Source organism: Nasonia vitripennis, assembly GCF_009193385.2.
Source record: "Nasonia vitripennis strain AsymCx chromosome 2 unlocalized genomic scaffold, Nvit_psr_1.1 chr2_random0004, whole genome shotgun sequence".
NCBI lineage: Eukaryota > Metazoa > Arthropoda > Insecta > Hymenoptera > Pteromalidae > Nasonia > Nasonia vitripennis.
In genome coordinates, this window is record NW_022279610.1 from 1,190,698 (window position 1) to 1,203,997 (window position 13,300).

General features: G+C 36.0%; 2 protein-coding genes across 6 annotated transcripts in view; both read right to left on the reverse strand.

The window, feature by feature from the left end:
• The window catches only part of LOC107981889, a 1,212,633-nt gene that overhangs the window by 1,123,486 nt on the left and 75,847 nt on the right, over positions 1-13,300 (reverse strand). The window lies entirely within an intron of this gene.
• LOC100678982 (sterile alpha and TIR motif-containing protein 1) overlaps positions 1-13,300 on the reverse strand; it is a 275,936-nt gene that overhangs the window by 228,575 nt on the left and 34,061 nt on the right. The window lies entirely within an intron of this gene.

Consider the following 13,300-nt stretch of genomic DNA (forward strand, 5'->3'; position numbering starts at 1 on the left):
GGGGATTCGGTACATCTATGGTGTAAGGAGAGATGAGCACATCTCCCCATACAGGCGGGAGCTGCAGTGGCTTACCACTGCCGGACGCAGGAACTATTTCACTGCTTGTTTCTTACTAAAAATGTTTAACACTGCCGTACCATCATACGTACTGGCATACTTCGACTTTCGCGTAGCACTCCGGCCTGTTAGGGGGGAAGTGACACCTCTAGATATCCCTACTTTCGCGACGGAGACGCTCAGGAACTCGTTTCATACCAGCGTCTCATACCTATGGAACAACTTGCCATCACACCTCCGTAACACTACATCCATCGCAGTATTCAAGAAACTAGCTAAAGATACTTTTTCGAACTCGAAAACGCATAAACACATAAATATCGTGTACACAGTCACGCACACGCACACACTTGCTCACTCTCCCTTAACCCATCTTCACCTCAGCACACTTTCACACTACACATCTACTAAAACAGATACCTCAAACTTATTATTTTTGTACTTTTACTACTCTGCTGTACATATTGAATCGTACAACATAATGTACGCAAAATAAAATTAATTAATCTAATCTAATCTCCTTAAAGTTTTCTTGTTTTTCCTCTCTCATGTATATTGTACCTATCCACCATGTATCTCCTTTCCCTCGTATTCTCGCCCCTATAAATTCATATGTCTTTTCTTTTATTCACTTTATTCTCTCTGTTTTTATTCCCTGTTTTACCGCTATCACTATTCCTCCTTCCACTCTATCTCTTTTTCCTCCTTTTTTTTGCATTTCTGACTCTGAATTCGTAACCTCCTAATTTCTTTTCCCAGAATTTTCCTTGTTTATCTTCCAGCCACGTTTCCTGCAGATAGATTATGTCAAACCCCTTTAGATATCCCCAGGTCCTCTCATCTACACCTCTTATCCCCGCTATATTTCAATTAATTATCCTTATGTTCACTTTCTCCTCGCTTTTCTTCCTCTTCAATCAGTTTCTTTCTCCGAAAAAACTCCTGTTCTCTTTCCTTCCATAAATATTCTACCCCATTTATCCACTGTTTGTTATACCCTATTTTGACCTCTTTTCCCTCTTTTCTTTCCTTTACCGCATATTCTCTCAGTTTTTCCTTATTTCTTCTCTCTTTCCAAGTTAGATCGTGGTCTAGAAAGATATCTGACTTTTGTAGCCTAGCCTTCTCTCTCATGATTACGCCTTTTTCTTCCCAGTTTCTACATTCCGTTCCTATTCTTCGGATTCTTCCGTTCTGTGACCACGTCCTCCTCAACGTAACCTCTACTTCAAGTTTTTTCTTTATCCAGCCTTCTACCGTCTTCCTATCCCATTTCTCTTCTTTCCATCCTGCTATTATAATATTGTTTTCTTTCCTATCTTTTTCTCCTTCCTCGATCCTCATTCCATTTCTTCCATCTATTTCCTGTTCCTATCGATTTCAATTGCCTTTCCCTTATCCTCTCTCTCCCCCGCCTGTCTCTCCCTGTTTCCGTCCTTGTCTTTCCCTTCCCTATTTTACAAACTTTCTATCTTCCCTAATATCCCCTCGATTTCCTCTTTCCTCTTTTTTCTTTCGCGCTCGAATCTAGCCTCCCATTCTTTATTCGCCATCTCTCTTGCTTTTAAAGTTACGTGTTTCTCAATATAAAATGACGAATGTGTTGTGAATACGAAATGATAAAAATCGTCATGTAATCGTTTTCTTTATATAAAGAGCACTTACATGAGTTTATCAGTAGGGAAAAATAAATTAATATTAAACAATATAAATTTTTTAAAATAAACCGTAACTTTTAATTAAATAGATGTTTTAAACAAACATTACAATAAATTATATACTTTAATTAATATATTATATATGTTTACTATAATATTAAAATATATGTTATACAAATTTATAGTTACATATACTCCCGCGAGCCGTGCGACTGTATTTATTTTTTTTTTTATTTATTTTCAAAATCATAAAATTTTATTTTTTTTTTTTTTTTTTACATGGCATTTGGAACTCGAGAGTTCATCGCCTCATCTACGCAAGCCTTCCACGCTGCCCTATCTTGTGTCAACCCCACCCAAGATGCACCTCTCCGATCGACACCCACCCGTCCTATTTCTACTAGATCCGCTTTCACGTTGTCCTCCCATCTACGTCTAGGTCTACCTAGAGGTCGCGTTACCATCGGCCTGCCCTTCATGACACGCGCTGCCGTACGGTCGTCTCCCATTCTCGCTACGTGCCCTGCCCATCCCAATCTGCGCGATTTTATTATTTTGTTAATATTTGGTGACGCGTACAGATTGTGTAACTCATCATTGTGTAGTCTCCTCCATTCCCCGGTTTCCTCATCTTTCTGCGGCCCGTATATTTTTCGCAGGACTTTATTTTCAAATACCCTAAAACGGTTGTCCGCCTGCTTAGTGAGGGCCCACGTTTCGCACCCGTACAGAACCACCGGCAGTATTATTGTCCTGTATATTCTTATTTTAACGTTTTTAGACAACAGCCTCGACTTAAGTAAATTACTCACGGCGTAGAAGCAAGCATTACCCGAATGGAGTCTCTTATTTATTTCGACATTAATCTCGTTTCTATCATTTATGGTCGTACCCAGATACCTGAATTCGCTAACCTTTTCAAAAGTAAAATTTCCAACTCTGAGATCTTCCTCCCCTCTGCAGATCCCTAGCTTATCCACAATCATGTACTTTGTTTTTGATTCACTCACTTCTAACCCTGTATACTCCACCGCTTTTATGAGGATTTCCGCGTTTCTTGCTACCGTTTCCCTACAATCCCCCAGTACATCCAAATCATCTGCGTAGCCTAGTATCTGCGTTGTTCCATTAAGCGTTGCGCCCATCTGGCTAACCTGCATTTTTCTAACGGCATATTCGAACGTTAAGTTGAACAGCACCGTAGAGAGTCCATCCCCTTGTTTTAAACAATCGCGTATCATGAAGGGTTCTGATACATTACCGCCTACTCGGACCTTTCCCGTGCTTCCGTTCAGACATATTTGAATTAATCTCACGAGTTTTATCGGTACACCGAGAAGTACTAGAATTTGATACATTTTGCTTCGCTTAATAGAGTCGTACGCTTTTTTAAAATCTATAAATAGTTGGTGTATGGTTTCGCAAAATTCCCACTTTTTCTCTAACAACTGTCTTATGGTAAACATTTGATCGCTCGTCGATCTGTTGCGCCGAAATCCGCACTGATAATCTCCTACTATATCTTCCGCGAATGGAGTGAGTCTAGCTTGTATTACGTTTGACAGAACTTTGTAGCACGTTGCTAAAAGTGAAATACCCCTATAGTTATTGCAGTCTGTCTTATCCCCCTTTTTAAAAATCGGTATAATGATAGATTCCTTCCAATTTTCGGGTATTGTTTCATTTTTCCAGATGGCACATACTAGTTTATAGATTTTGAAAGTGAGCTCGACGCCCCCATATTTGAGTAACTCAGCTGGTATAGAGTCATTTCCCGCGGCTTTGTTGTTTTTTAGTTTTTTAATCGCGGCCTCTACTTCTTGGTAGCTCGGTTCCTCCACGTGGGGTTCAGCAGTGTGAATTTCGTCCCCTAATTCTTCGCTATTTTCGTGCACGTTTAATAATTTATCGAAATAATTTTTCCACAGCGACAGTAATTCGTTGTCATTTGTTACGAGGTCCCCGTTTTCGTCCTTCATCAATTGCGCTCTACTCCTAAAACCCTTTCTGATGGCGTTAATCCCTCTGTACATTTCGCGGGGGTTATTTTCCTTACTGTTAGTTTCTATTCTCCTAATAAGATTCTTTTGATACTCCCGCTTCTTATTTCTGTAGATCGCGCTCGTCCGTTTCCTTACGTTAGAATACTCTTCTACGGTCCTATCGCTTCTATTTCGTAAGCTATCTAATTTAGCCTTTTTGCGCCTTTCAAACCAGAGTTCGCACTCTTCGTCAAACCATGGTTTGCTCTTTGGCTTTTTCTTTTTACCCAGTACTTTGTTCGCGGCCTCTTTTATCGTTTTTTCGATGTCCCCCGATAAGCTATTCGGTTCGTCATTCCCCTCCGGCGATGTGTTTGCTTCAAGTGCCTGAAACCTGTTATTAATTTCTATCTGGTACCTAATTCGCTCTGTTCTATCTCGTAGTTTCTCAATATCGAAGCTTTCTACCTTGTTTGCTCGCTTACTATTTTGATTCGCTACTAGTCTAGCTCTTAATTTGGCTACTACTAGGAAGTGGTCCGAGTCGCTATCTGCCCCTCTGTAAGCCCTTACGTCAAGAACATTAGTATGACGTCTTTTTTCAATGAGGAAATGATCAATTTGGTTCTGTGTTGCCCCGTCCGGCGATGTCCACGTTGCCTTGTGTATGTTCTTGTGCTTAAAACACGTAGTTTTGATTATAAGATCTTTTGCCGCCGCGAAATTTATGACCCTAATACCGTTATCATTGCTGGCTTCGTGCAGGCTTTCCTTACCTATAGTAGGCCTAGACATTTCCTCCCTACCTATTTTAGCATTGAAATCGCCTAATACTATTCTTGTGTCGTAAGACGCGAACTGGTCGATTACCTGCTCTAAAGTTTCGTAATAGAGATCCTTAGCTTCTTCTTCTTTGTCCTCCGTAGGACAGTGTACATTAATAACTCCATATCTATACCATTCACCTTCGATAATGATGTACGAGAGCCTATCATTGACGGATTTGAAACTTTTAACCGAATGTATGATGCTTTTGCTTACGAGAAATCCGGTGCCTAGAGATCCCCCACTCCCGGCCCCATACAGGTACGTGAAGTTACCCGATGCTAGTACTCCGCCATCTGGCCACCGCGATTCCTGTATTGCTACCAAATCTAGATTGTACCTATCAGCTTCCTTTACGAGTTCTTTAAACGCACCTGCTCTGTATAGACTGCGAACATTCCAAGTTCCGACTCTTAAGTCCCTTTTGGTTCGGATTTGTTTTTTTTTGGGCCATGATGTTATGTTAAACCCGCGCGCTTCGGATCCTGTTCCGATCGCAGGTGAGTCCACCGTTCTAGAGGTGATAACCCCCATACCTCGCTAGAACTAAGTATGAAAGCTTTCCGAATTTGACGAGGACAGTGTCAATTCGTCGTCAGACACACTACGGTTTCATTCTCGCATCCTAACGCCCCCCTGCAATGCAGCGCGCCTTCGCTGGCATCGTTACCGCGTAAGACCAGGAGACGAATCATTCTACACATCCCCTTTCGGGGCAGTTGTCATCGCTCCCGCATCCTCCTCGGCAGCAGGATTTTTGCCCATTTTTGTAATGTGTGATGAAAGAGATAGATTGAGAGATAAGAGATAATGTGAAGTGTTTTTGTTGTTGTGGTGCTTGCGTAGTGTTTCTAGATGAATGCGTTCGACAGTGTGGGCTCATCACACCCACGCCTGTTCCTATCGGCTGTCCGCGGCTGCTTATTCAATTTATTCGCAGCTAACATCTTTCTCAGGGGCTGTTCCTCTATCCGCAACCTAAGGACGCGCTGTGTAGTGGTGATAGGCACCCACCCGTCCGATCTGGACGACAACGCCCAAGACCCGCTTAGGGTAGCGGCATTGTAACAACCCTCTGTACCGTATACTTACCTAAATTGAAATATAATTGCAGAAGTAGAATGGTATATTGCGTTATTATTGTATACTATATATTTTATCAGCAAGTAGAAAAAAAAATTTGCTGAGACTTGGACTCGAACCCGAGTGCATAAAAATACCAAGCAACAACGTAGACCGCGCCACCACGATCATCGTTGGCATATGAAAACTGAAAGTAGTATATGTTTACCGGGAGGCTGGGGTGGTTTATTAGTTTAATTTGAATGTTTTTGAAATGCTCCAATAAGATTGCCAGATTGATAAATTCTAACCAATCAAAAGCACGACTTCGGAAACGTTTCATAAGAATTAATTACCGTCGAGTATAAATGAATATAATCAATACAGCCAACATTCTATAAAAGTAGTTATAGCTACTAATACACAGGACCAGCTTTAAAGTTATAGAATAAAATAGAAATAAATTTTGAATATTAAAAAATGACTTCAAACTCTTTGTAATTATTTGATGACAGTATTAATAATATGAACAAAATCTAACAAAAAAATAATTTTAATTAAACATTTTTTTATTTACATTTATAAAATAATGTAAATTGTGAGATTATAACAATCATAACATTTATATTCTGTACTAAAATGTAATACATAATACGATATTTACTTTTATATTAAATGATAACGATATCTTCAATCCCTAACAAAAGAGAAAAATGAAAACAATTGAAGAAAAAACGTTATGAACTGCAGATAAAAGCAGAAAAATGTCGGAATTGAGACACAGATAACAGTAATCTTCAGTTTTATTTAGTTTGATAGATACTTCAGTTGGATTTCTTTTTTTTCCGGTGTAAAATTTTACAATTTAGAAAATGAATTAAAAAATGATTACAACAGACAATAACTATTAATAAGTAAATACGACAGTTTTTTCATAGTTCAAAGCAGTTTTCTTCATTTTATAATTGCTGTCTGCTACGTTCACTAGTTTGTTCCCAATCAAAACAGCTATCTTCTTGATTTCTACACATTTTTAACTTGTTTAAAAACACGCCCTTAATAACATAAAAAAGAAAATTAACTTTTAAAAAAGTTAAAAGTTAGGCAAGTTTGATATATTCCGTAACAATATAACAGAAAAAAAGAACTGAGATCAACCAACCAAAGTTAAGTTTATTATATTTATTCATAATAAAGCAACAAAAATTTTTTTAGTCAATAAAGGGCTTACTTAACTTTAAGTTTTAACTTTAAATTATATACTGATCAATTAGGAAAAATTCTCAAGATACTTACTACGTAACTTGCCATGACCGTTTCATTCTACATATGGTGTTTTTATGACGTTATAATAAAATACGTTAGGAGATAATTTTAGTTGTTCACCAATGAACCAAATGAAACAGTCATGGCAACTTACGTAGTAAGTATCTTGAGAATTTTGAAGTGAATACTTCTATAGGCTCGCCGGGTACACATTTTACTGGGGAGTAAATCGACGAGCGGCGAACGTCACGGCGGCGCGACAGACCGATCGTCACGAAAGCAGCGGCAGCTTTTTCCCCTTACCACGCATTGTTCGCCGCGCATGTTAGCATGCTCGCACACCTTAGCTCTTCTCTTACATATTAGCTGCATTTATTTACACAGGCTGCAAGCGGTTATCGGATGTTCTCGGATTTCGGGCGCGCTAATACTGCGGTACCTTTACATGGTACTTCAATTTTTTTTGCGTTAACTAGACATCATGACTTTTTAATATGCGCAAAATGTTTGCAGGTAAACATTATTGACTTATTGCGGTAAGTTGCGATTAAGTTGGAAAAATAAGAAAATGGAAGCGATTTACGCATCAAAATCACTAAATCATAAAATTATAAAAATTTATAAAAGTCACAATTAAATGTATCCTTGTAGATTAGTACTTTGCACTCAACAAAGACGCATTTGAATTTGCGCCGAAGACTAATTCATTTCAGTTTTGCCGCGAAGACTTTAGTATATGTATTTTGAACTCTTGCGTCGAAGACTATAAAGTATATTTGCAGTCCCGCTGCGAAGAGTAGTACATTTCTCACTTCGTATACGTTTGATTTTCTGGCAACGGAACTATTCAAAATTTTTCAAAATTCCACACCATCTATTCACTTCTATTGGCTGTCCCCGAGACAGCCACATTTTTCTAATTGATCAGTATATAACTTAACTTAACTTAAGTTAAGTAAGCCCTTTATAGACCAACAAAAAAAATGTTGTTGCTTCATTATGATTAAATATAATAAACTGGACTTGGTTGATTGATCTTAATTCTTTTAAAATATATCAAAATCGCCTAACCTTTTACTTTCTTAAAAGTTAATTTTTTGAGATTTTAGTCCATTTTAATAAATTTTTTTAGGTGTCGCATGTTTTTCCTAAATATAAAATATAAGCATCTTTCGCACCTTTGACCATAGTTTTATTGTAACATTTTTATCACTAACATGAAATCACTGATTGTTCTGATACACTACCCTCGAATGATTTCTACACCTAGACACCAAAACCAAGTGCGAACTACCTAGACCTCGTCTTCGGCTAACCTGTACACCAAGACGCCGTTCACGTATGATGTATGTACCTAGAAATAAAAAACCACCGAGCACACCACCTAGACTATGTCATTGGCCACCCTGTAGACGTCGTTCCCGTATGATTTATTTACCTAGATACCAAATACCACGGAGCGCACCACCTAGACCTCGTCATCGGCCACCCTGTACACCGAGACACCGCCCTCGAATATATATTTATCGTCTTTATTTATCTCGACCAAAATTGCAGATTTCATCTTGTGATATGCATGTGCTTTATTTCATATTCACAAACACATAGAATTGAAAAAAGATTATACCTGCACAAATAACTATTTGCAGCATCCCTTCGATCTCGACATAAACTGCGGATTTTAACTTGTGATATGAATGAACACTTACAGCATTCGTCATTATATGTCACGAATACAAAACTTAAAAAAAACGATTATATATGCACGAGTAATTATTTGTAGCATCCCTTTTATCTGGACTAAATTTACTGATTTCATCTTAAGATATGCACGAATACATAAAGCATTCGTCATCTCATATTCACAAATAGATGGCTTTAAAAAAACAGCACATCTGCACAAATATTCAATCGCAGCATCCCTTTAATCTGGACCAATTTTAAAATAGTCTTTATTTATCTATGTGTGTGTGTGTATATATATATATATATATATATATATATATATATATATATATATATATATATATATATCATAATATATGTCGAAAATATAAAAAAAAATTAATTAATTGCGTCTATTTTTTTTTAATTGTTATAACAGCTTCCAATCTACCTGGACAAAATCTTGAAAAGGTTTTTTAGTAGGAATGTATATTTTTATTATATGTACCTGTCTATACCATTTAATAGTTTTCTATTTATAAAACACATCAAGTTTTGTGGAATGAATGCAAAAAAAATCTGGACGGACAAACGGACATTTTTAAGTTCTTTTCTTGCTAAAAACTAATTGAAATTTAATACATTTGACTTTTTTTCGGTAACCAAAATGATTTAAGTTCAAAGAAAATTTTTACCGTAAAATAGATCTAATTTTTTTCTGTTTACGAGTTTTGGAGGGTTTTTACAAAATTGACAAAATATAAAATTTTAATATAGTGTAGAGTAGATGCATGTTACATGACAACTTTCTGGATGAAATAATAATTTCAAATGTGGGATCGAGAAAGTTCTACACATATAAAGGTACAGCGAGATTCAAGGACACAAAAGTATCAAGTGGCTAAGAATCTCGCTGACCTAAAAAACTTCCCCGCCAACGGCTAGAGGCGCACGTGCGGAGCTACGTTGCAGTTTCGGCGCGCAACTAGTTGCCAGGCCCCGTAAGGCCTAATGAGTGCAACAAGCGCCGACACTGTAACGCGGCTAAGGGGAAGTAAGCTGGCGACGGCGTGGGAGGTCCGGAACCCCTTCAGAGCGCTCTCGAACCACGCTGCTCTCGCACTCCGTGATAGGGCGCAGAAGCCGGCGGACGTATATAGTCTCATTCAGATTTAATTCCCAGATCTAGATCGATTAGTCAAATACAATAGTATTCATCATTAGATTTCATATGAGAATTTCGTGTAGAATTGTAAAGAATTTGTTCAAAAGGAAATATACATAGAATTGGACCATACATTTTGTCAGTATATATTCATCCAAGTCACTCATTCCCAAAATTCCAAAATATCAAAGGGAGAAAAACTAGAAGGAAGAGTTTTCCATTCAGTGAGTCGTTCAAGTAAAAATCGCAAGGTAAGATTTATAAGTATTTATTTGGAACACTACGAAAAGCAAAGTAAGGATATTTGCAGGCAGGGATACGGATCCAGACTAGATCCCTCCCTGGACACCTGTAGAGCGTGTCAAATAGGCAAACTCGCATAAAAAGGGGAAACTCTTCAAGTTTCCACCTAACAATGCGCCGCATAGATACATATGTATGTTTTACATATATCTTTAGTAGTGATCTTAAGATTCGGTCCAAAGGAAAGGCATGCTGGGAATAATCATTAGTGCAGATATAATCTGGTTTTATAAAGATATCAGTTTGTGAATGAGAAATGACGACTGCTTTAGATATTCACGCATGTCACAAAATGTAATCTGCAGATTTGATCCGGATGAAAAGGATGCTGCGAATAATCATCTGTGCAGATATGATCTTGTTTCATGCCTGTTTTTGTAAAGAAGCCTGAAAATGATACTTTTGTAAATGATTATTTATATTTATATTAGTTGTAAATTTGCCCTCTGCGTTTTACGGGGTGGTGACTGTCGTTAATTATTAAATGTACCATTTTTAATAATAACGCCTGCATCACAAATTATTTAGAAATGTGCCATCGGATTTAATATATATAAATTATAATAATGTTAATATATTGCTACAAAATAAACTTAACGATTACTAATCTAATATTTATACAATTTGAAGGTGGTCTTGAAAATTTTGACCATAAAAAACTCCTTTTAACACATGTTTCAAGGATTTTTGTTCTGTTTATATGATGTACAATAGACAGGGTTTGTCTAAAATCACCAGATGTTACAATAACTTTCCCTGCAAAATGAAAGTCATTTTTACATACATATATCACGAAAACATTTATCAATTGCTTCAAAAGCATGTTTTAAAACCATTGATATTCCATCCCAAATTATAATTTTTACATTCTCAATATGGTCACCATATTTTGAATTAGGACAAATATTACACGTTGTTTGTTCATTAATATTTATTGGTAATTTGATAATACTATGGACAGTTTTTTCATTAATTAATAAATTAGCAGCAATACAAGTTCAGGTCATTATAATGAACGGAACATTTATTGAAATTAAATATTTAATCATCACGTTATGTAAATAACTTTTACCACTTCTACCGAGACCATCGATAAAATAATATTTATTTATACTGTTAATTGTAGCATTAATGATTAGATCGTACATTTTTTTGATTGGTAGGCAAAGAATTAATTTATGTTTCTAAATTTTTACCATCTTTACATACTTGTAATTCGTTATTATATTCTTCATCGTCGCAATTATTTTTAATACTAGATATATGGAAATCATTTAATCTTAACCGATGTAATAATAAAATAATTTCTATGTTTTTCAAAGCTCTTTGTTCTGCTTAAATTTTTGGTAATTTCTGGTCCATAAAGTTACATTTATATTTATCGTATAATTCTAACGAATTAATAGGTCTTTGTAATACAAGAATGTATGCAAATAATTCACACATGGATCTTCGAAACTTGAATACTGCAGCTTCTGCTAAACATTTATTCCAGTCTTCATCAGTACTAATAATACCTCTTGATATACAAGCATTTCCATATTTATCATAAATAATTCCATCTACAGTACGTATATCCGCGAATGGTTTGCACCACGTACATGTAAAAATAAAAGTCGTTAGCTTTACGTATTTTTCTACTGTGCAATCACACTATTCTAAATTGGCTTATATACTGTCATCTGACGGGAAGTATACGTGGGTGCGTTACTCAAGAATTGACATTCGTCACGATAACGCGCCCTGATTGCCAAAGAGAAACAAACAGAAAAAGGAACCCTGCACGTTGGAGTTAAAATTCCTCCTTCTCGTTTTTCTCCAGATATGCTCCATGAAATAACTTAAAATCGAGGTTTCATAAACAGCACAAAGAAAGAAATCAAGGTGCTATATAATGCTAACTAAATCTAAAATTTGAACTTGATACTTGAAACTTTCAATACTCATGTTTTTTTTTAAGATTCAACATTTAGTTTTCAAGTTAAAACAATTTTAAAAACTTGCGCTTTATGGTATATAATAAATGGACGAACGATAATATCAATTTTCTGCAGTAAAAAGATAGGTAATTTTATTCTCTTTCAGGTACATATTAAGCAATTTACTTTTATTAACTTTTCCAATAACTTTATTAGAAAAAACTGAAATATCAAAACTAAAAATCACTATAAAAAAAAGCGTACACAAAATGTAAAAACGGACTTTTTTCCCACAATGTTTTAGTAAAAACAAAGAAAATGAGACTTGGTGGGTTAAAATCCACCAAGTAGAAGCTGAGATATAGACGTCTACATAAGCACACACACACGGACATTTTCCAAAAACACCATTTTTCGACTAAAAATGCATCAAAACACACTTCCCACATGTTTTTACACAAACTCCAAAAATTACTATTACAAGGCTTACTTAGGAAGGAAGCAAAAGGTATCTCCATGAATTTTTTGGTGGTCGTAGTCCGGAACAAACTCCTACTTACACCAATATTAAGGTTTAAAAGGCTTATAAGATAGGTATAACACACACACACACACTCACACACACACACACACATATATATATATATATATATATATATATATATATATATATATATGTATAATTTTAACAAAATTTTAATTTCTTTGCTATTTAAAAATTTTTTCATTATAATAAAGTATATTCAACCGAGTGATTTTAGGAACGAGGTTAATCACGCTAGTAACAAATGAGTTACTTTGAGTCTTGTGTCACTTGTCTCAATTTTTAGCGGCAATATATGCCATAAAATCGAGTTGTAAGATAGCGACTGATATGAATATTTAGTATTTAATAGGAATAGGTGTAGAAGTAAATAAGGAGTAGGAAGGTGCCCGGTAAGTGAGAACACACTAAAGAAGCTTAAACTGATTATTTATTCAGGTTAAGGTTATTGTAGATTGAGATCAGAAATAAGCGAATGTTTACTTGGGCGGCCTTGCTAACAATGAGTGTTTAAGTGCGCCTTTCCCATCGCCACGCCTTGGTGGTCAAAGTGTGAGAAAGGACATGGAGGTGGGCTCGTTGGTCCAAGTCAGGCCTCAACTGAATTGCTGCCCTTTCTAACTTTGGTGATGGTTTGTGTGAGTTACCACAAATATACTTGAAATACATATATTTCAAGTATAGTTAGTTTGTCATATCAGCCGCAAATTAGAGAGTAATCAAAACCAAAATATCTCAATGCATGTTTTTGAAGTACAAATCTTAGGAATACGTTTTTAAAATGTAAAAAGTTGTCGAAGTGTCAGTAATATATTGAAGAATTTAATTGTGAAAAAATAATACTCCAAGAA